Below are 22,461 nucleotides of genomic sequence, written 5' to 3' on the forward strand. Positions count from 1 at the left end.
GATCACAGTGCTTTACCACAGCAACAGCAAAGTAGCTAATATAATCTTTTCAAGGCCACAAAAAAAGAGAAAGGCAAGCCAACAGTTTGGCTGATCAAATCAGCTGAGAATACAAACCTTCCCTTCCTAAATTCCCCAGTGTTCTTTTATTTTTCATCATGCAAATAGCTACTGATATTTAAATTATATTAATTGTATAATGTGTTCATTATGGCAGTTTCATATATTTATATATTGTACTTTGAACATATTCACACACCTCCAAATACCCTCTTCTGTCCCCCACATTTTAAGACTGGAAGTCTTGTTTTTCAAATCCATTATTAGGTCATTAGGGTCAATGGGGTCATATGATGGTGTCTGTGGTTCTAATTAGTGGCCAGCTGGGTACCTGCAGAATCAATGACTAGTGGGTAAAAAGTGAACAGTCAGGGTCAGCAGCTCACAAAGCGTCAGTGAGAGGTGGACAAAGAGAGCTTTCAGCAACCCCTAATTGGGTGGGCAGCATGTGAACCAAGTGTGAGTCCCTCCTTGCTTGGACCTGGGAGACCAGCATAGAGTGTGCTGGCCCTCCATTGGCTTGGCCCAGGTGATAAGCCAACCTCAGCAGGAATTACCTCAGTCTTAGTCCAGCTCCTGATGTAAGTCTCACTCAAAACAAAACAAACAAGCCTAGACAAAACCAGCTTGTTGTCTTTTTCCTGTCGTGGGAACTGCTCCCACTCAGGAATTTCTCAGTTGCCCCCTCAAGGAAGTTTGCTTCTTCTCTGCTTCCTTCCACACATCTGTGTCTTTCTGGTTGGAGACTATGGACTTGAGAGTTCAGGTTGAGCTTCCACTACCCTAAGTGCCTGGGTCAAGCACACCTGCGCTGAGAAGGGTCCTGCCAGTCTCAAAACTGCATCAGTAGATCAGCAGTATACTCTCTCACTTAAGCATGGACTGGGGAGGTGCCTTTGTATGTCTCAGCAATAGTCATCTACGTGATTTTGAGGTCATTTTACTTTTAAAGTCTATAATCTTCAACCAAATTCAAAGACTAGGCAAAATTTTAAAATTAGCTTTAAAAAAATGAGCTGGTTTGCTTACTTCCCTGATCTTAATTCCTATAGGCGGTATTGTGAGGTAACTTATTTAGGTTTAGGGATGATAGAGAAATAATGTCTTAGAGTTTTACTCCTGTGAACAGACACTATGACCAAGGCAACACTTATAAAGACAATGTTTAATTGGGGCTGGTTTACAGGTTCAGTTGTTCAGTCCATTATCAAGGCAGGAACATGGCAGTGTCTAGGCAGGCATGGTGCTAGAGAAGGAGCTGAGAGTTCTACAGCTTCATCTGAAGGAAGCTACGAGAATCCTGGCTTCCAGGACACTAGGATGAGGATCTTAAAGCCCACGCTCACACTGACACACTTCTTCCAACAAGGCCACACCTCCAAATAGTGCCACTCCTTGGGCCAAGCATATTCAAATCACTATGGGTACCCTTAAAAGAATGCATGTTTTAGCTTTAAACATTGTTCATTTATCCGTGTAACAGACTGGTTTGAGATCTCTCAGCAAAGGGAGTTATCCTTATACAGGGACTCTTTTCATTCTTTTTCTTAGTGCATATTCATTGTAGATAGTGCTGAGTTGTATAAAGACTTTATCTATCTATCTATCTATCTATCTATCTATCTATCTATCTATTTACATACCAAATGTTGCCCCCTCCCCATACCTCCTCAAAGAGTTCTTCCCCCACCCCCATTCCCTTTGCCTTTAAGAGGCAACCTCCTCTTATATCTCCCCACCCTGATGCATCAAATCTCTGCAGGATTAGGCCTCAGGCCAGCCCATGTATGCTCTTTGGTTGGTGACTCAGTCTCTGGAAGCTCCCAGGGGTCCAGGTTAGTTTGACACTGTTGGTTTTCCTGTGGGGTTGCCATCTGCTTGAGGGCCTTTAATCCTTCCCCTAAATCTCCTACAGGGGTTCCCAACCTCCATTCAGTCCAGTGTTTATCTATGGGTATCTGGATATTCCCCTCTGTCTCATCAGCTGTTGGGTACAGCCTCTCAGAGGTCTGCTATGTTAGGCTCCTGTCTGCAGGCACAACATAGTATCATTAATGGTGTGAGGGATGGATGCCTGCCCATGGGATGGGGCTCAAAACAATCTGGTCACTGGTCAGCCATTCCTTCAGTCTTTGCTCCATCTTTGTCCCTGCCTTTCTTTTAGACAAGATCAATTTGGGGTCAAATTATAAAGGCATTTTCATGCTGAGTGTATAATGTATTTTGACCATGTTCCCCCATATCCTCCTACCCTCCCATTTGCCCTCCCCCTTTCTCATTAGTATTCTTTGTTCTAGACAAATTTACTCTACTTTCATGGCATGACACATACATCATTTAATGTAACATAAAATGGAGAATCTACAGATAAAAGAAAGCATGAAATATTCGGCTGAAACTGACTCAACTCATTTAATATGACAACCTCCATTTTCCTACAAATAAGAGAATCGCATACTTTATTGCAGACTAAAATTCCACAGGTGTATATACCACATTTCTTTCCCTATCCCTCTGTCTTTGGACACCTTGGCAGGTTCCACCGTGTAGCTATTGTGAGTGATGCTGTAGTCAACATTGACATGCAAGTATCTCTGTGACATGTTCTCTGGATAAATACTTAGGAGTGGTGTAGCTGAATGGCAGTCGATTGAGAAAACAAGTAATGAAAGGGTTGGTGAGCAGGTAGGAAAAGGCAACTTTGAACACATTGCTAGTGAGAAGTCAGTCAGTCTAGCTGCTATGGAAATCAGGGAGAGGTTCCTCAGGCCCTAAAACCAGAACTGCCTTATGACCCAGGCAGTCTTGACAGCTTGCATTTTGTTGTCTGTGCTTAAGTTCTTGACTCTGTCAGACATAGAGAAACCAGATCTCAGGCTAGAAGTTCCTTCTTTCTCCACGTTCCCTTAACCATCCTCTTCTCTCCTGCCTCAGCCTTGTGGAAGTGTGCCTTCCATTAGGCACCTAAGAAGAGGAACTTGACAATCAAATGTCACCTGCTAGCGATGGGAAGAACCAAATATTCTGGATCTGAATAAAAGATTTTACATTCTGCTTCGTGGCTCACAGGAGACTCAGCGACAGGCCCACCTCAGCACACACAGAACTGTAGAGCGACAGGTTGAAACAGCTTCCAGGAGGAGTGGGGGGAGGACAGGCTGAGGAAGTGGGATGTGTAATTCCAGTAGAGAAAGTCATTGGAGGTACGGAAGGTGCTGGCGACCCTGAGGAACAGCAGCTGATCCACCAGCTGCAGGGCCAGGCCTCTGGATGCAACAGAGCCAAGTCAGAGCCCAGCTGGGCCTGGCTGTGTTCCACCTGCTCCCTGGGTGGCCCCAGGCAAGTGACTCCCCTGAGAACTGGCTTCAGTAGTGAGAAGAGGGGTGGGGTGACAATAGCCTCTTTACAGGGTTACCTAGAGGACTAAATAATGCACACACATAGACACACACATAGACACATACACACACACACACACAGAAACAGACACTGACACACACATACACATACACAAAGACACACAGAAACAGACACATACATATATATATACACACACAGAGAGATACACAAATATACATACACACATGGACACAAACACACACATACAGAAACAGACACACAAACACACACACCAACATATGACACACATATATAACACACACACACACACACGCAAACACATGGGTTTATGGGCTCTGCAGCGCAATAAGGCTTTATTTTCATCAGCTTAGTCAGCAGTAGCCTACAAATGTTAGTGTTCAAAAGTATTTTCTAGGCAAGGGAGAGACAGAAAGTGGTTGTGGTGGGGAGCGAGGCTGGTGACTGTGAGTGGGCAGTGTCTAGTGTCTGGGGACAGCTGAGATTGGCAGCCCACTGGCCACTGAGTAGAGTCGCTTCCCACAAGCACTGAGTCCAGTGGAAATTTTTAGTCTGCTCTGAGAAACTGTGCCCTCGGCCTTGGAAACTGAAGATGTTTCTTTAAAAGAAAAATCGTGCTTTTTGAAACTCAAATGAGAGCATTGCCTGTGGTCTGCTTTTCTCTCTCTCTCACCAGTTTTCCTGGGATGTTATCAGGGCCAGCATCAGAACAATGCTCACTTCTATCTTGTGTCTAACCTGAATGACAAATGGCCAGTCAGCCGATGTAGGTCACGCAAGGAAGTCTGCCTTTCGGGTTGGACTAAGGTAGTGGCTGCTTTGTTGTTTCTTTCCCTTTTCTTGTCCCAACTAAAAGCGCTTCTGGTCCGGGAGCAGGGGCGACTGAAGGCTGTTTAAGAACTTGACTGCTGGGCCCCTCTAACATTTTCTGTTGCCAACTGCTTACTCCTTTTTCTAAAAAAAAAAAAAAAAAAAATAGCAAACAAGCCCAAACTACTTCTTCAAACAATTCTAAGACATACCACACACACGGAACAGCCTGAACCCCCAGTAACCCAGCTTTCCCCGGAATGTTTGTGAGAACCAGGGTACTTTTTGATCTCTACTAAATTCTACTTAAACATTTTAAAAGGATTTTTTTCTTCTCATTTTTAAATTTGTTCTTCGAATACAATGTATTTTTGATCATATGTGCTCCCCTCCCCCAACCCCTCCTTCTATCAAGCCAACCTGGTGTTCCCTTCCCTCAACTCCCCCTGCCCTTCCCCTCCCCTCCTCTTCCCACCTATCAGCTCCAATTTGTACCTTCTATATACTCCTTGGCTGTGTGGCCATCCTCTGGAGGTGATAATTTTCAACAGTATAATGGCAAAAATTTCCTCCTTCTCCTCCTCCCCTCTTCATTTTCCTCCTCTTCTCCCCTTCCCTTCCATCCCATCTTCTCACTTACTTTTCCCTCTCCCTTCCCCCTCCCTCGTCCTTCCCCCCTCCCTTTCTCTCCCATCCTTTACCTCCCCTCTCTTCCCCTTCCCTCCTCCCTCCCTCCCTTCCTCCCTTTTCTGGAGGTTATGGTAGCACTGGGAGTCAAATCCAGAGCCTGACACTCTACTGCTGATTGAATCTCTGACCCTTCTTATTTTTTCTGTCCATGTTTATTTTCTTGAAGGAGGAATTACATTAAAAAAATGAGCCTTTCAGAGGTCTTCCTTCCTTGAGTCTGCTGTTAGGGATGAGTCCAGTTTGAATTTCTGGCCATGGCAGGGTCTAGCGCCGATTTCTCTCTGATCTCCAGAACCTCACCCTGATGTGGTTTGTGCTGATGGGTGACACTAAACAGTGTTTTCCACTAAACAGTGGGCTTTGTGGGGACAGGGTGACACTGTCTTCCACTTGCTCTGAGTTCCCCGCAGGCATCGCCCCCTACCTCCCCACTGGTGCCCTACTCTCTCTATCCGGGCAGGTTGCAGGCCCCCTTCTCACAGTTCTACCTGGAACGTGCTATGGTCAGCGCAGGCAGGAACTGGCTGGCCTTTGTAAGACTGGCCGACTAGAGCGATGCAAAGCCAGCCTGGCACCAACCCGGGCTGCTCTGCAGAAAACTAGCTGATTTCCAGCCTGAGCAGGTGCCTGTGACTCCAGGGGCAGGGTGTCTGTCAGACGCACCTCTTTATCCATCCTTCATCTTATCCCTATGTTCTGACTGTTAAATGGCAACTGAGTGAGGAGGGGAAGGAAGGCAGAGGAGGGGTCTGAGAGGGATTTGAGTGTTCTCAGGCCCTTGCAGAGGCTGTCCCAGGTCTGGTGGGCTTCAGCCAGGGTGTCCTATGTAACACAGGATCCTCAGATAGCAGGTACTGTTAGAGAGGAGGCCATCACGCCTGTGCATTTGAGACCATGCCAAAGCAAAAGGTGTTAATACCCAAATTTTACTGCATGGGAATGTAGTTCGTTCCTTTTCAACCTTTTGTAACGTGGGGCTGAAAAGATGATGTGAGAGGACTTTAAAAGCTCCACTAGGCTTCTCTGCTTTGTTCACTGTAAAAGGTCACAGGGAGTTCAGGAAAACAGGCTAGGGATGGGAGGATGCTCATGTGCTTCTCCTGTGAGCGGCAGCAGGGCCAGCTCCATCTCAAAGCAGGCTTTATCTAGAAACTGGTGAGGTGGCAGGAGCTTGGGAGGAGGGAGAAATTGATTTAAATATTTTCATTAAACACTCCTCACTGATGGTAATTTCAAATGCTCTCTCCCTCTTAGCCCCCCACACTTCAGAACAGGAGAGAGAGGATACTCGCATACACACACATTTAAGTGCAGACACACGCATAGATATGTATTTCTAAACCACTTTTCCTGTGAATACAATGATGTGCTCTGAGATATACTTAAACCAGTCTTACTATTAAACCATCTCTTCTAAAAAAAAATACGATCAAAACACGGTTGTTCTAAAAGCAAACTCTAAAAGACTGACCTAGTCTCTGACAATGAGTTTGAGAAAGTGCAGCTCTTGGTATTGTCTGCAAACCCAACACTATTTGTTGACTTGACAGGCAAGACAGACAAACCCTCAAAGTTAATGGTTTCTCTATTCGTTTACTCTGTAAGTGCTCTCTGCATTCAAGCGAGATACTGCATTGGCTGACGCATTAAATATGCTGAGACTCTTCCAGAACGCAGCAGGCAGACAACCCACGGTCAACAGTGGGGGAATCGTATTAGTCTGGCTTAGTTATCTCCAAATGTCTAAAGAGAGAATAATAGTATGTAATGGTGCATGGAAAACACCCATGAGCCTCTGTTATTAGTAGTAGTTACTTTATAGTGGGTAATGACAAAATAAAGGTAGCTTCCAGTTTCTGAAGGTTTACTATGTGTGGACGTAACCCTTGCTAATTACCACCTTAGTTAATCCAAACAACAATCCCATGAAGTATGACTATTATTATCCCCATTTTACAGACAAACAAACTGAGGACTACAGAGGTTAATAACTTGCCCCAAGTCATAGTACCAAAGGCTTTGGGAGCCATTATTTCAGTCAAATTCTGAGTGTGCATAGCCATCGTGCCAGAGGTTCCCACAAAGGAGTTTGCCTGTTTGTTTTATTTATATCACTTGATGAAATAAAACTACCATTCCCATTACATATAAAGCCCCCTAAAGATGCCTCCTTAGCATGCTGTGTGATTCCACTAAGCTGTTGATAGACACAGTCCTCGGGGCTAGGGGTGTGGGTCATTTGTTAGCATGCATGCCTAGCATGCATGAGGTCTTGGGTTTGATCCCCAGCACTGCATAAAAGCTGGCATGGTGATGCATGCCTGTCACCCCAGGACTCCAGAGATGGAGGAAGCTATTCAGTGCCCTCACCAGCTACATAATGAGTAAGAAAGAGACCAGCCTGGAACACATGACACTTTATCTAAAAATAAAAAATAAAAAATAAAATGGCATTCCTTTGACATGTATCTTTTTTGCTTTTGTAAATTTTCAAGGGAATGTTTCACCCAGAAGCTTTGCACTGCTGAAGGTACACGTCTGAAATTTCAGCAATCCAGAGGCTGAGGCAGGGGGATTATTGAGTTCCAGGTCAGCTGGGTCTAAACCCAGGAGGAAAGTAGAGCTTTGAGTGGACACCATGTTCAGATGCTCAGTGGTCTTCAGAGTTATGCTTTTGGCAGACACCAGGCCAACAGAACAACAAGAACAACAATTGCCTTCAAAGGGAGGGCAGCCTTGCGAAGCTCTGATTCAAAGGAGAATTGTCCTTTGGAGTCTGAATGAATTTGGACAGCTCTGACTGGGCCTTTCCAATTCTACTGGCATCTACAACTGAAAACAAACAGCGGTGCCCTGATTGCCACAGACACTCTCTGCTGGGCAGACAGCACACCGCAGTTCCCAGGCTGTTCTGCCAGCATCTCTCAGGTGTTCAGCCTGGGTGGGGAATTGCAACATGTGTAGCAAGCCAGGTGGCCCTGCAGCCGATGCTGCTGGGGACACAAAGAACATTAGGGCATGGAGTGGCTCTGCCAGTCTCTGTGAGGGAAGCCCTCGCTCACCACATAACATCTTTCCCTAGGTGTGTTCCTGCACATATCCTAATTTGTTTTAGTTCTGTATGTATAGTGAGAATTGTTAAGAGGATCTTAGGACTGAGCAGGACTGAACCAGATGGAGATAGCAGCTTCATATTGCCAGACAGATCTTACACAGGCTTAGCCTGGTCGCAGCCACCAGACCAGCTCCCTGTTCAGTGGGAGCTGGTAAGAAATACACATGGATTTTTCTTTTCATTTTTTGCTTTGTAAGTCATGTGGGAGATGGAAAAGTTTACACATAGATTTTTTTTTCTTTTCATTATTTGTTTTATAAGTCATGCGTTTACTCACTAGCCCAGGCTAGCTTAGAGCTCTCTCTGTAGCTCAGGCTGGCCTTGAACCCTTAGCATCTCGGCTTCAGCCTCCTGAGTACTGGGATTACATAGCTGTGATACTATACCTGGCTCCCAGATGTGTTTAAAAGCCTCAACTTCCCAATGGACCTAGACGCTTCTCTCTCAGTCTGAGGGACACAAATGTACCTCAATCTAAAAACGTAATCACAAGTCTCTCAGGGGTGTTTCTGAAGCTTCAGAGCACTTTGGAACTATCTTCCCTGGTGGGGAGATTTGTTTCTTCACTCATTTAACTGGTAAAGTCACAGCTATACAACTTCATTTATTTATATAATTCTATCTAGCTAATGGAAATAAGGGGTGAGGGTGGAGAAGAGGAATAACTTTTAATATTCTGTAGTGAAGTGGTTGACAATAATGAATGGAATACTTAAAAGTGGTTAAGTATTTTATGGTATATATATATATATATATATATGAACATAATATATATAATATAAACATAAAGTTGGATGGGGCTGGAGAGATGGCTCAGTGTTTAAGCATGCTTACTGCTTTTGCAGGGAACAGGGATTCGGTTCCAGCATCCACAACTCACAACTCACATAGCTCCAGTGCCAGGATATTTAGTCACAGATACCGTCTCATACATATACACAAGAATTAAAGAACAATAAATAAGGCTGGGCACGATGATGCTTGTCTTTAATCCCAGTACTCAGACAAAGATAGGAAGAGCTCTGTGAGGTCAAGGCCAAAGGCCAGCCTGGTCTCTATAAAGATCTCAGCCCTGCCAGAGCTTCAGAATGAAATCCTGTCTTAAAACAAACAAGCAAATATCCAAAACACAAATATTTGTAAAACATAGCTAGTAGAGACGATTCTAAACGTTTGCAGCACAAAGGAATGATGGATGTCTGAGTATATGGAGCTGCTGGTTGCCCTGATCTGGTAATTAACTATGCATTGCATACAGATGCTGAAATGTCACATGGAACCACATTGTTGTAGGGTTTTACTGTTGTGAAGAGACACCATGACCACAGCAACTCTTATATAAGAAAACATTTAATTGGGGCTGGCTTATAGTTCAGAATTCTCCGTTACCCATCATGGTGGGAAACAAGGCAGTGTGCAGGCAGACACAGTGCTGGAGAAGGAGCTGAGAGCTCTACAGGCAGCAGTAAGAGGCAGTAAGTCAGTAAGTAAGAGGCAGTAGGCTTGAGCACTTGAGACCTCCAAGCTGGCCCCTAGTGATACACTTCCTCTAGCAAGGCCACAACTACTCCAATAAGGCCTCTCCCTATGGGCCAAACATTAAAAGACATGAATCTATGGAAGCCATTCCTACTTAATCTACCATACCTATAAGTTGCAATGATTCTATTTCAATTTTAAAAAATACAAATAAAGTGAAAAATGATCTTTTTTTTCTCAGAGTATAAAACTGAGGAGAAAACTAAGCTGAACCAAGCAGTGTAACACAGAGTGATATTTGTTGGTGGCCATAACTGGAGAATGGGGGCCCAGTTGTAAATGTATTTTTAATAGTATCCAATCGGTTTTATTTGAGATTCTTCATTTATGGATTGTATAAGCCTCTGACCAGGTGTTCCTATTTCTCTGAGGGTCTCTAACATGTCTAGGAGCCCAAAGGTGTCAGAGGGGTGGGACTCACTCTGAAGACCTTGTGTGTCAGCAGAAGTGGAAGTCAGAAGCACCCCGGGCTTAATCCTTGGAAGCTGGGTTGGGTTCCTCAGTGAATTCTCCTTGCTGGCTCTGCAGTAAATGGGATGCAGAAGGAGGTGGCGGGGGGAGGGACCAAGACTCTTCTGCCTTGGTGGACAGTGGGGGTCCAAGTCCAGCAAGGTGCTCAGAAAGATGCTGTTCTCTCATGATCCCTGCCCTGCTCCAATCATTTAGCGCTGTCTAGCTAGAGCTCATGTCAGCTTAAAAACAGAATAGAGGAGCAACAAGAGACACCTCAGGATGGCTGTGCTAAGCTCACACCAGGGGTGTCTCCCAAGCTCACCAGAAGAGACTCTAGCCTAGGCAGTAACTGCACCTGGAACAAAACCTTCCTTTAGAGAAAGCAGATTCCATTTTACTGAGATCCTCAGGTGCAGTGGCTTGCTTTTAAGGGCATCTGCTAATTGCCTACCCGCTCTGTCTTCCTTGGTGCTAGGCTTCCATGAAATGTCCACATAGGCTCATGTGTTTGGACATTTAGTCTTTAGATGCTGACAACGTGGGGAGTTTGTGGAATCCAGGGAGATGTGGCCTAGTTGGCCGACTTAAGGCCACTCTAGGTAGGCTTTGGGTGTTACAGGGTACCAGTCAGCTCCATGGTCAGTGCTGTTTAACCAGCTGCTGTTGCTTGATCCCATCATGGGCAGAACCACCCGCAGCCATACGTTCCCTACTACGCTGAACTGAAGGTCCCTTAAAAGCCTGAGAAGAAGTATTTGGTCACAGCAATGAGAAGACCTTGGTATTAGCCTAGACCCTTGCCACCTTGAATGAAAACTGGCTTTTCTGTGCAGTGTGGTATTGGACACATGTAATTGCAGTATTGGGGCGGGGGTGTTGAGGCAGGAGAATAAAGCATTTGAGGACAGCCTGTGCTGCCTAGTAAGACACTTCCTTAAAGGAAGCAAGAAAAGCTCACAGATTTTTCTGTCTTCTTTGCTTCTGGCTTGGTGACTAGAGTAGGGTGGAAAGAGATGAAAGGGAATGTGTCGGGGTGGAGCTTCCTGGAAGGCTAATTCAACTGGGGCTGGGAGATTTTGGTTTTTAAAGTATGCAGCTGCTTGAAATCCAGCTGTACCAGCTGGCACACGGCAGCCATACTAAGGCTGACACGGTGGGTCTCACCCTGTGGGTCTCGACCCTTTGGGGTGGTCCAATGACCTTTCACAGAGGTTGCCTAAGACCATCGGAAAACACAGATGTTTACATTATGATTCACACAGTAGCAAAATTACAGTTGTGAAGTAGCAATGGGATAATTTCATGGTTAGGGGGTCACCATAACACGAGGAACGAACGGTATCAGAGTGTTGCAGCATTAGGAAGGTTGAGAACCACTGTCTTCTGGTGACCTTGGGAGTAGAAGCTCTTTGCTAGGATGGGCAAAGCAGGGAAACAACCAAAGCCCAGGTCACTGATGCCATTTGAGACACCAAGAGAATTGTGGGCTGCCTTCTGGGTTTCCTCTAAATGGAAAAAAAAGTTAAACTGTGTTTGCGGATTATTTGTTATAATGGAGTCAAACTCTTTGTTCCCATTTTAAAAACCATCTCTCTGTTAAATTTCAGGAGTCCATTTTCTTACCATAGCCTTCACCCCACTCACTCATGACCTCTACTGCCGCATTCCCAACCAGTTTTTCCTGTCCAATGGTCCCTTAGACATTGATGTCTTCTTCCACCTGAGTCCTGAAAGTGTCCCTTTGTCAGTTCCCCTGAGCATGGCCAGTCCTTCCTCCTTCCCTGAGGTCTGCTCTGCTCATTCCCTGACAAATTCAGCCTCAGGTGGCCAGAGCCCATCTCATACCTCATCCTACTCACTGTGAGCATGAGAGGAGGAGACATTAACACACCCTTGTAGTTTAATGCTCCACTCCATGCTTTCAGTGACCCTCCCGCCCTCTCCCCACACCTCCACTGCCTCCCTGGCCTGCCCCAGCAACTCTACTGTCTCAGGGCATGAAGCCCATCTCCACCCAGCCCACCCAGCCTACCCAGCCCACCCAGCCTGGGACGGCTATAGAGGTACCCCGGCCTCCTTGGGTGGAGACAGCCCTCTTTGATCCAGTTTGCACTCTGACTTTGGCCTCCTCACAGTGGAGCCTGTGGGTTCCTTGCTCACCTCCCAGAGGTTACCTCAACCTCCCAAGGGCCACCTCAGCTCTATTTTTCCCACAGTCTTGATTCTGAGAAGGCTTTTGTACTTTGCCCTCTTCTCATTCACTCTTTGACCCATTGCAGACTGGCTGCTACCCCATGACCCTAGGACAGCTGTCAGAGTCACCCCTGGCTGACACCTGGGGATACTTTCACTGCCTTTAATCTCCCCCAGCCTTTCGGGTGTTTGATGTGGGGCTGGTAGTATCCTTTTCTGATGGCCTTTCTTGGTTTGTCTGCTGACACTCTCTTGGCCCCTGTCTTTCTTCTTACATACCTGTCCCTTCTCTTATGTAGGTAGCTCCCGCTGCAAGACCCAGACACTACCTTCTTCACCCATGGTAGTCTGAATAAGAATAGCCTTCATAGGCTCATATATTTGAATTCTTGCTCTCTAGTTGGTGGAACTATTTGGGAAGGAATAGCAGGTGTGTCACTCCTCCAACAAGATGAGTGTTGAGATTCTAAAAGTTCACACCATTTGCAGTATCTCTACCTTGAATTTGTAGATGTAAGCTCTCTGCTACCGCTCCAGTGTCATGCCTGCCTGCCTGCTGCCATGCTGGTCATATTGGTCATAAATTCTACCTCTCTGGAACTGTGAGCCACAAATTAAATACTTTGTTATAAGTCACCTTGGTCATGGTGTTTCACCATAGCAATTGAAGATACACATCTACTGTTTTATACATTATCAGGATCAAGCCATGTGTCAGTGACCCATGGGGTGCCTTGTCATGGTTCTTGTTTCCCCAATAAATAACTGTGATAACTATTTTTGGTTATCAGCTTGAATAAATCTGGAATTAACTAAACACTGGAGCAGCTAAGCAGACCTGTAAAGAATTTTCTTGAACCTTTGAAGTGGGAAGAGCCGTTCTAAATCGATGCCACACTTTCTTGCAGCAGCCTGTGTAAAGGACACGGAAGAAGGAAGCTTTTGCTTTCTCGAATGTGTGTGCTCACTGTCACTGGCAAGTTCTATCCTGCTGCTGAGGCGTTCCTTCACCGGCATTAGAGTCTACTTCTTTGGAATTCCAGTGGATACTGAAGACCAGCAGAGACATCCAGTCATGTGGACTGAATAACTAGTAGAATCTTGGACTTTCTGTTGGGACACAGCTGTTGTTGAATCTCCTGAACCCAGTCATATATGTCCATACTCTTTCTATCAGCTCTGTTCAACTAGAGAACCCTGACTAAGACAATCAGTACTTGGGTATTTGATGTTTCTGTTGCTTTCAATTATTCCATAAAAAGGATTTCTTTTTTCTGTTTAAGATTTTAAAAATTTGTGTGTGTGTGTGTGTGTGTGTGTGTGTGTGTGTGTGTGTGTCTGTGATGCAGAGGAAGGGGGAGTGCATGTTACTGCATGTATGCAGAGATCAGAGGATAGCTTTGTGGAGTCAGTTCTCTCTATCCACCTTTACGTGGTTTTGAGAATCCCTCAGGTGGCTAGGCTTGTGTGGCAAGCACCTTTACGCAGTGATCCGTGTCTCTAGCTCCTTCACTGCATTTCCTTTTATACAAGAATCGTTTTTTATTATTTTTATTTGTGTGGTCTATATATGAATATGTGCACATGAATTTGTGTAGGACTCTGCAGAGGCCAGAGGCTTCAAAGGTTTTAGCTTCCCCTGACACTGGGGAATTGTGAGCTGCCTGATCTGGTTATTGGGAGCTGAACTCCAGTCTTCTGTGAAAGGAAGTGTGTGTTCTTAACTGCTGAGCCACCTCCACACACCAGCACCCCGTATTTTCTCTTTTCTTTCCTTAAGATTTATTTTAAGTTGGGCAATGGTGGCATATGCCTTTAATCCCAGCACTTGGGAGACCAAGGCAGGGGGTATCTCTATGAGTTTGAGGCCAACCTGGTCTACAGAGTGAGTTCCAGGACAGCCAGGGCTACACAGAGAAATGCAGAGAAACTAGCAAAACAAAACAAAAGGATTTATTTTAAGTCTATGAATGTTTTATCTCTCTATATGTTATGTGTACCCTAGGTATACCTGAACTGAACCTGGGTCCTCTGCAAGAGCAACAGGTGCTCTTAACCGCAGAGCCACCTCTTCACTGCCCCATCTCCCCTGAACCTATTTCCCCTTGAAGACACCTAAGAACACAGTGTTTGCTCTTGCCTCATCCCACCCACCTATTTACTACCAACTACACCTATTTCTTTGAGGACAACTCTTATTAAAACTCTTCATTTTCTTTTTGTGCAGCTACGAAACACTGTAGCAATAAGAAGCAAAACATACCCACCCATCTTCTCTGAACCTGAGCATTTCTAGAATGCTGAAAATTAGGAGTGGTGCTTGAGTCTACCTTAGTCATTTATTTTCAAGGAAAATGAATCTCCATATCAAATAATGCTGAATCTGTTTTTTTTTTTAATATACCAATCAAGAACAGATTTTGAAGGTTAGTAGTTATTTGATTTATTTGACTGGGGAGTTTACTTATTTGACTGGGGAGTTGTAAGCTGAAATAAACCCTCTCCTCCCCCTGATGCTTTTCGTCATGGTATTTACCGCAGCACTAGGTGCCCAAGCCAGGGTATTTACCATCAGTTGGTAGGTACTTTTATCCTTTAGGAAATGGCCTGCCGGGGCACTTACTTGTTCTTCTGAGACTGAATCTCATTAGCTCAGGTTGCCTATGTAGCCGAGGATAACTACAGTCAAGGATAACGTTGAACTTCTGAGTTGTCCTGCCTCTGCCCTCCAGGTGCTGGGTTCACAGGTATGTGCTGTCATGTTCAGCAACTTGTCTTACTAATCTATTTTCTCAACATTATTCAAATAAGTCATGCATGTATTCCCACAGTCATAAAGTTTCAATTTATAGATCAAGATCATCTTTGTGTTGCATTATTTTGTGCTTCTGGGTGTGGGTATGTGCGTAGCACAGCACACACATGGAGGTCTGAGGTTCTCTCCTTCTGCCCTGTGGGTCTGGGGGATGGGATGGAACTCAGGTAGTGAGGATTGCTCCCACCGACTCACCTTGGTGACCCTCAGCTCCATCCTTTAGTGTATTTGTCCTGGTTGTTCTTTGTTCATATTTGTTTTGTTTTGTTGTTGTCTTGTCAACTTGACACAAGTTAGTGTCATCTGAGAAGAGGGAACCTCAATTGAGAAAATCCCTTCACAGGATTGGTGTGTAGGTACATCAGTGATCAACATGGAAGGGCCCAGCCCACTGTGGGTGGTACTACCCCTGGGCAGATGCTCCCAGCTCCATAAGAAAGCAAACTTCGCAAGCCAAGAGGGGCACGCCAGTAAGCCGTGGTCATTGATAGTCTCCTCTTCAATTCCTGCCTCCGGGTTCCTGCTTTGAGTTTCTTTCCTGATTTCTCTCAGTAAGAGATTTTGACTAGAGATCTGTAAGCTGAAATAAGCCCTCTCCTCCCCTGATGTTGCTCTTGGTCATGGTGTTTATCACAGCATTAGGAACCTAAGGCAGTGTTTTTATAATCTAAGGATGCTTTTATCCTTTAGGAAACGACCTTTTTGGGTACTTGCTACTGTGAGCATCCACCTTTGTGTGCCTTGTGAAAGGTATTTATGCTTTATACATTCCTTTTTATATCTTCAAAACAGTGTATGTATGGAGGGTTTCTATTCTTTAAAAATTCAGAAAACCCTTGTGCACTATGGACAACAGCATCTGCTTCCTAAGAACATCAAAACCCAGAACTGTGTGTGTTTAGCCAAGAGAGTCAGGAGTGGGTCCAGGAGAGGAGCCCTGTATGCCCCATGTAAGAACACACAGGCTCACAGCAGCACTATACAACAGCCATGAAGTGGACATGCCAAGTGTCTGCCTTGGATGGTTATGTGTGTTGTGCCTATCCGACCGCAAAATTCTTCTCTTTAGAATACTTTAAAATTCAAGAAAATCCAGGCCCATTTTCAGCAGATACAAAGACTGAGGAGGTTGTGCTAAGTGAAATGTGCTGGTCACAAAAAGACAGATATTATTAGGTATTATTAGTAGAATTCTTTCATATGCATGGGATCCCAGAGCCAGCAAATTTAGAGAAATGCAAGGGGTTCTCCAGAAGCCGAGGGAGGGGAAGGAAAGAAGAGTCAGTGTTTAATACAGGTGAGGAGATTCTAAAGATCAATAGGAGAGGGTGGTTACACACGGCGTGAGTGGACTTTATGCCACTGAACTGTGCAACTAGCAATGTCAAAGGCAGGAAATCTGTGTTGTGTATTTTCCATCAGATGTACACACACATGCACACCAACAGACTCACAAGATTCTCTGACGGTGACCACTGGGAGGAGGTATCCCCGGGCTTGGAGTAAGCGCTTGGAGAACAGATGCAGTGCCTTTGCCTTCTGGCTGCTAATCTAATTTCAGCACCACAGAAGGCTACATGGTCTGAAGGATCATCACCTGTTTCAGAACCCCCAAAACCCCGTGGCCACGAGCAACACAAAACAACTTAAAAATGGAAAGAAAATGAAAAGTTCCTGTCTGTCCAAATACAGCAGCCCTGGGGCCCCAGAAAGCCATGTTCTCCTGTGACACCTCTGGAGGATTAGCTAATTAAGATAAAGAAGCTTAACACTGAGATAGCCAACGCACACAGGCAAACACTGCAAGGAGGAGAGTGTGGGAGAAGGAGCGAGAGCAGATGCTTAAACTGCTCATGGAGATCTGAGGTCACAGTCCAGGGTGGCCCTCATTCAGAAGGTCTCCAAAGATGCTGAGATCTGTAGGGTAGCGTTGAAGTCTACATACTTCATATGGTCCTTGGATAACTATTGCGAAAGTGCCAACAATTATTATCACGGTAACTGCTGTTATTTTCATAGTGCTCTCGAGTGCCACAACCCAGGGCTTTGTGCATACCAGACAGACGCTCTGCCACCGACTGAGCTGTGTGCCCAGCCCACTATGTTTTAAATGCATCCTTTAGAGCTGTAGTCAAGCACAAATAAACAGAGGCTATTGGTTTTAAATGAGTTCTTACTGGGCTACAGACTAAACTAGAATGGAGTCGCTTAAGGTAAATATCAAGGACATAGGTAGATTCCAAAACAGACCAGCTTTTCCTGAAAATGTGACATTCCAATCTGTCTGAATCAACCTAACAAGGAAGTCCTCTCAATTAAGCCCAGATAAAACTGATAGCGTTTCTCTCTCTCTCTCTCTCTCTCTCTCTCTCTCTCTCTCTCTCTCTCTCTCTCTGTTGCTTAGTGGTTCTGTTTCCTTGTTCCTGTGGTATAAAACCCACCATTACACCATTGCCAGGTGTGGGGCTTCATTTTTTTTTTTTTCGGATCAGAACGATTGTGAATTGCCCTTCTGCTGTTGCTTCTACTCTAGCATGAGGCAGTGTGACTGCTTTGTCCTTACTCTCTTGCTTAGCCATTTCAGCAGGCAGGTTGATTTCCTTCTTCAAGCAAGGGAATGGGCGCCCCAGAACTGTACTAACGTATGGATCCTGCTGTGGAGAGAAGGGCATTCTGCAAATCTTGCAATGGCGGGGGCTTGCTGGGCTTCCTTCCCCCGTGCCCCTCCCTGTTTTTATAGATGATGCACTGTGGTCCTTGGATTGGTTCCTGTTGGGATGCTACATTTCTTGTCATTCTTTTCTCACACTGAGACACACTGTTTACCAAAATTTTGAAATTTTGTTTGTTTGTTTAGGTCTTTTGAGACAGAGTTTTGTGATGTAGCTCTAGATGTCCTGGAACTCACTCTGTAGATGAGGCTGACCTCAAACTCACAGAGATCCACCTGCCTCTGCCTCCTGAGTGCTGCGATTAAAGGCGTGCATTATCACCACCTGGCTTTGAACTTTTTATTAAGATAGTACTATATTGTTTTGATTTTATTTTTTGAGACATGGTCTTATTATATATCCCTGGCTGGCCTGGAACTCACAACCCCTGCCACTGCTCCTGGAATGCTGGGATACAACTCCTGTGACGTCATTCCCAGCCCTGCCTTTCTAAGTTTAACAACATGGGATGCTTTCATACTGGAAGATACTTTTAAGATCAGTTTTCAGGCCTGCATGGTGTCTAACTTTGTGACAGTGTTACAGCTTTCTCTCCTGCTTCTGTGTTTTCAGGAGCACTGCTTGTGTTTGCTATCCTGCAACTGCGAACAGCCCACGGTGACTGCGAACAGCCCACCAGGACTCCCAAACAGTCCATGGTGATTTTCCTGGCATACAGTAATGTGTTTGTATCCATTTCAGGTTTAAAAAAATGACTTTTTGAGACTTTTGTGATTAGTCTCATTTTTTCATTTGATTAACTTCTTGCTAATTTAAAACTGTGGCAGTGTTAACTATGGAAGCAGTTACACTGGCTGCTTCTCGTTTTCATTGGCCATTGGCCGTGTTCTGGCTGGAAGCTGGTGTTCCTATCCTCTGTCTATCTTTAGAATGAAAAACAGGGCACACAATTTTTACAAATTAGTAAAATCAACACCTGTACTACATATTACCGGCCTTCTAGCTGTCCTTTATTTTTATCTTAGATTTTTTATTATTTTTACCCCTTTCCTTAGGGCTAAGCTGGACATGTCTGTGTTCCAACTCTTTGGAATATTGATTTTTGTGGTTGCCAGTCTGTCTTCCTTTGAGTTTTTTCTGTCCTGAATCTGAAACTTTTGTTCCAGATTCTGAGTTAATAGAGCAGGGTGTAAGAAAGGTTTAGAATCATCCCCAGGGCTCTCTCACACAGCTGAGCAGCACTGTTCTAAGCTAAACTGCAGGCAACTGTAGCTGACTGTTTTCTTAATGTTTGCATGTATTTTCATCTAAGAGTTGCTTCTTTAATGCCAGCAGGCTTCCTTCTGAGAGGTGTTGACGGAGACAGCCCATGTATGTTTGCATTTCTTCGAGTTTAGTTTAACACACAGGGTGGTTTCTCTTTCATTTTCTTCTTGCAACTGTCTTGACCAGTTTTCCTTTTGAGAGAGAGCTGCCTGCTCTTGGACCCTAGTGTTTGTGTGTTTGTGAGTTGTGTACACACACTGATGTGCATGTGCGTGCAAGCCAGAGGTCAGTGTCAGGTGCTGTTTCTCTGGAACCATTTGCCTTGCTTTTTGAGGCAGGGTCTCTCACTGAATCTGGATTCATTGATTCAGCTAGACTCTGTCTCTCCAGCGCATAGACTATGGGGGCACACCAACCTTAATGTGGATGGGTCCCGAGGATCCAACCCATGTCAAGTGGCAAGCCATTTGACAACTGTGCTGTTTCCTTGGTGCCTGTTGTTTTGTTTTGTTTTGTTTTGTTTGTGACTGAGACAAATCTTTCATTCCTTCATTTCTTGCACTTGAAGTACTCTTCAAGGGCATCTTTGGCCTGAGATTCTTAGCCATAGTCCTTAGCCACTACACACCTGCAAACAACCACATCACAGGGTTTCCCCTCAAAACCAATTTTATAGAGGTCTACCTATTCTCTGAGATTCTTTTTTTTTTTTTTTTTTTTTTTTTTTTTGGTTTTTCGAGACAGGGTTTCTCTGTGTAGCCCTGGCTGTCCTGGCACTCACTTTGTAGACNTCACTTTGTAGACCAGGCTGGCCTCGAACTCAGAAATCCGCCTGCCTCTGCCTCCCGAGTGCTGGGATTAAAGGCGTGCGCCACCACGCCCGGCTTCTCTGAGATTCTTATTGTCACCAAAATTAATTAGGTTCATACTTGTTGGCTGGTTGGTTTCTGTTGCTTGTTTTTTTTTTTTGTTTTGTTTTTGTTTTTGACACAGGGTTTCTCTGTGTAGCTCTGACTGTCTTGGAATTAGCTATGTAGACCAGGTTGTCCTGGAACTCACAGAGATCCTCCTGCCTCTGCCTCCTGAGTATTGGGATAAAGGTGGGCACCACCATGCCTAGCTAGATTTTTAATTCCTAAGACAGAGTCTCATTTAGTCAGCTGATCCCTTGGCTCCAGCTCCTGAGAGCTTGGATGACAGTCCTGTGCTACCATACATCTGGCTTATTGCTGGTTTTTATTGCTGCTGTAGAATTTTGTGGAAAAATCATTTTTGATTCTCTGCCTTAAATATTGTTTTATCCTCCCTTAAAACAGAGAACCTGCTTCTTTCAGAAGCATGAACTGCTTCTGAAAGGTGTAAAATGAATCTTTCTTAAATTGGTATCTTTAAGCCCACATGTTAGATAGTGAGAGATTATAGCTGTGTATATTAATACATTGTATATGTATATTAATACACACACATGACACTTTTATAACTTGAATCCAATGTGCAATGACCAAGTCAAGCCAACCAACCATCTATCCCCTTGAATATTTGACCCCTTCCATGACCACATTTGAGATTCCCCCTGTTCCGTGACATTGAGACATATAGTATGTAATTCTAATTGCAGCCTTTCCTTCCCCACCTCCCCTCTTCTCCATTACTCTCCTCTCCACCCTGCCCACCCCTTTATAAACCTCTGCTGTTGTGGTGTCAGTTGAGAAAAACATTTGACTTATTGATCCAGCTTCCTTATTTTTGGTGCCATGCCTCTCAGACTGGTACTTAGGAGGCTAAAGCAGGAAGATGATGAGTCTGAAACCAGCCTGGACTTTGTCAAACAAGTCATGAGACCTTGTCAAAAAAAAAATAAAAGGCAATATCCAGACATGGTGGTGCCCACCTTTAATCCCAGTACTGAGAAGGAAGAGGCAGAGGCAGAGGCAGAGGCAGAGGCAGAGGCAGAGGCAGAGGCAGAGGCAGAGGCAGAGGCAGAGGCAGAGGCAGAGGCAGAGGCAGANAGAGGCAGAGGCAGAGGCAGAGGCAGAGGCAGAGGCAGAGGCAGAGGCAGAGGCAGAGGCAGAGGCAGAGGCAGAGGCAGGATCTTATGAGTTCCAGGCCAACCTGGTCTACAGAACAAACTCCAAGACAGTCAGGGCCACACAGAGAAATCCTATCTCAAAAAACAAACCAACAACAAAATCAATAGACAAACGAAAATTATTTAATTAATTAAAATAAGTACATTCCATCTTGCTTCTCATCTGCCATTTTATCCTCTCTTGGCTTTGCCACAGTTGCACTTCATTTGTGCTTTTAACTCAGTGCCTGCAGTAGTGAATCTGCTACATTTGACTACAGACAGCTGAATTTAATGTGCTCTTTGTAGACTTTTCTGGACAGTTCTTGTCTTTGTTAGGGTTTTAGTGCTGTGAGTAGACACCATGACCAAGACAACTCTCATAAAGGACAACATTAAATTGGGGCTGGCTTACAGGTTCAGAGGTTCAGGCAGGGACATGGCAGTGTCCAGGCAGACTTGGGGCTGGAGGAGCTGAGAATTCCACCTCTTGTTCAAGAAGGCAGCTAGGACAAGGGTCTTAAAGCCCACAACCACAGTGACACATCTACTCCAACAAGGCCACACCTCCTAATAGTTCCACTCCCTGGGCCAAGCATATACAAACCACCACAGTTCCAACACTCTCAAGATGTTACTAATATCTCTCATTGGACATTTTGTGTACCCTCCCTGCCCCCCGTGACACTGAGGATGATCACAGCCTCATGTAAGTATAAGTTTTACTACAGCTAAGTAAGCACCCACTACTTAGCTGCACCTGCCTCTCCTCTAAACTTTAAAACAAATGGGAAACATGGACATTGACATTTACATTTCTAGTACTGGGAATATTTCCATGGCATAAATAATATATAGACATCATATTAAAAGCCAGATATATTGTCTGGAGAGATGGCTCAGCTACCAAGCTTGAAAACCTGAGTTTAATCTCCGAAGTCCACATAGTAGGAAAGATTCTTGTGCTATCCTCTGACCTGTACATGAATATATGTGTGTGCATGATCACACATGCATGTGTGACACACACACAAATACTTTTTTGAGGCAGAGTCTTAATATGTATTTCTGGCTGGCTTGGAACTCAATGTGTAAACCAGACTAGTCTCAAACTTGTTCTCTGACTTACTCTTAACTTATTATCTCTTTTATTCTAACCCAGGTTCAGCTACCTGCTGGTTTATGGCCACCTCTTCAGCATTCCTGGGTGATTCTACCACACCTCTCACTCTTTCCCAAAGTTCTCTCTCTCCCTGCTGGATGTCCCACCTCCTATTTTCTGCCTCAGCTCATTGGCCCTACTTTCTTTTATTGACAGGTAAGCCTTACATACAGTAAATAATAGACCCTATGGGCCTGGTGTGACCTTTTTGAAACATTCAAACCCATCCTCCGTGACACA

This window comes from Mus caroli, chromosome 14 (assembly GCF_900094665.2).
Source record: "Mus caroli chromosome 14, CAROLI_EIJ_v1.1, whole genome shotgun sequence".
Classification (NCBI taxonomy): Eukaryota; Metazoa; Chordata; class Mammalia; order Rodentia; family Muridae; genus Mus; species Mus caroli.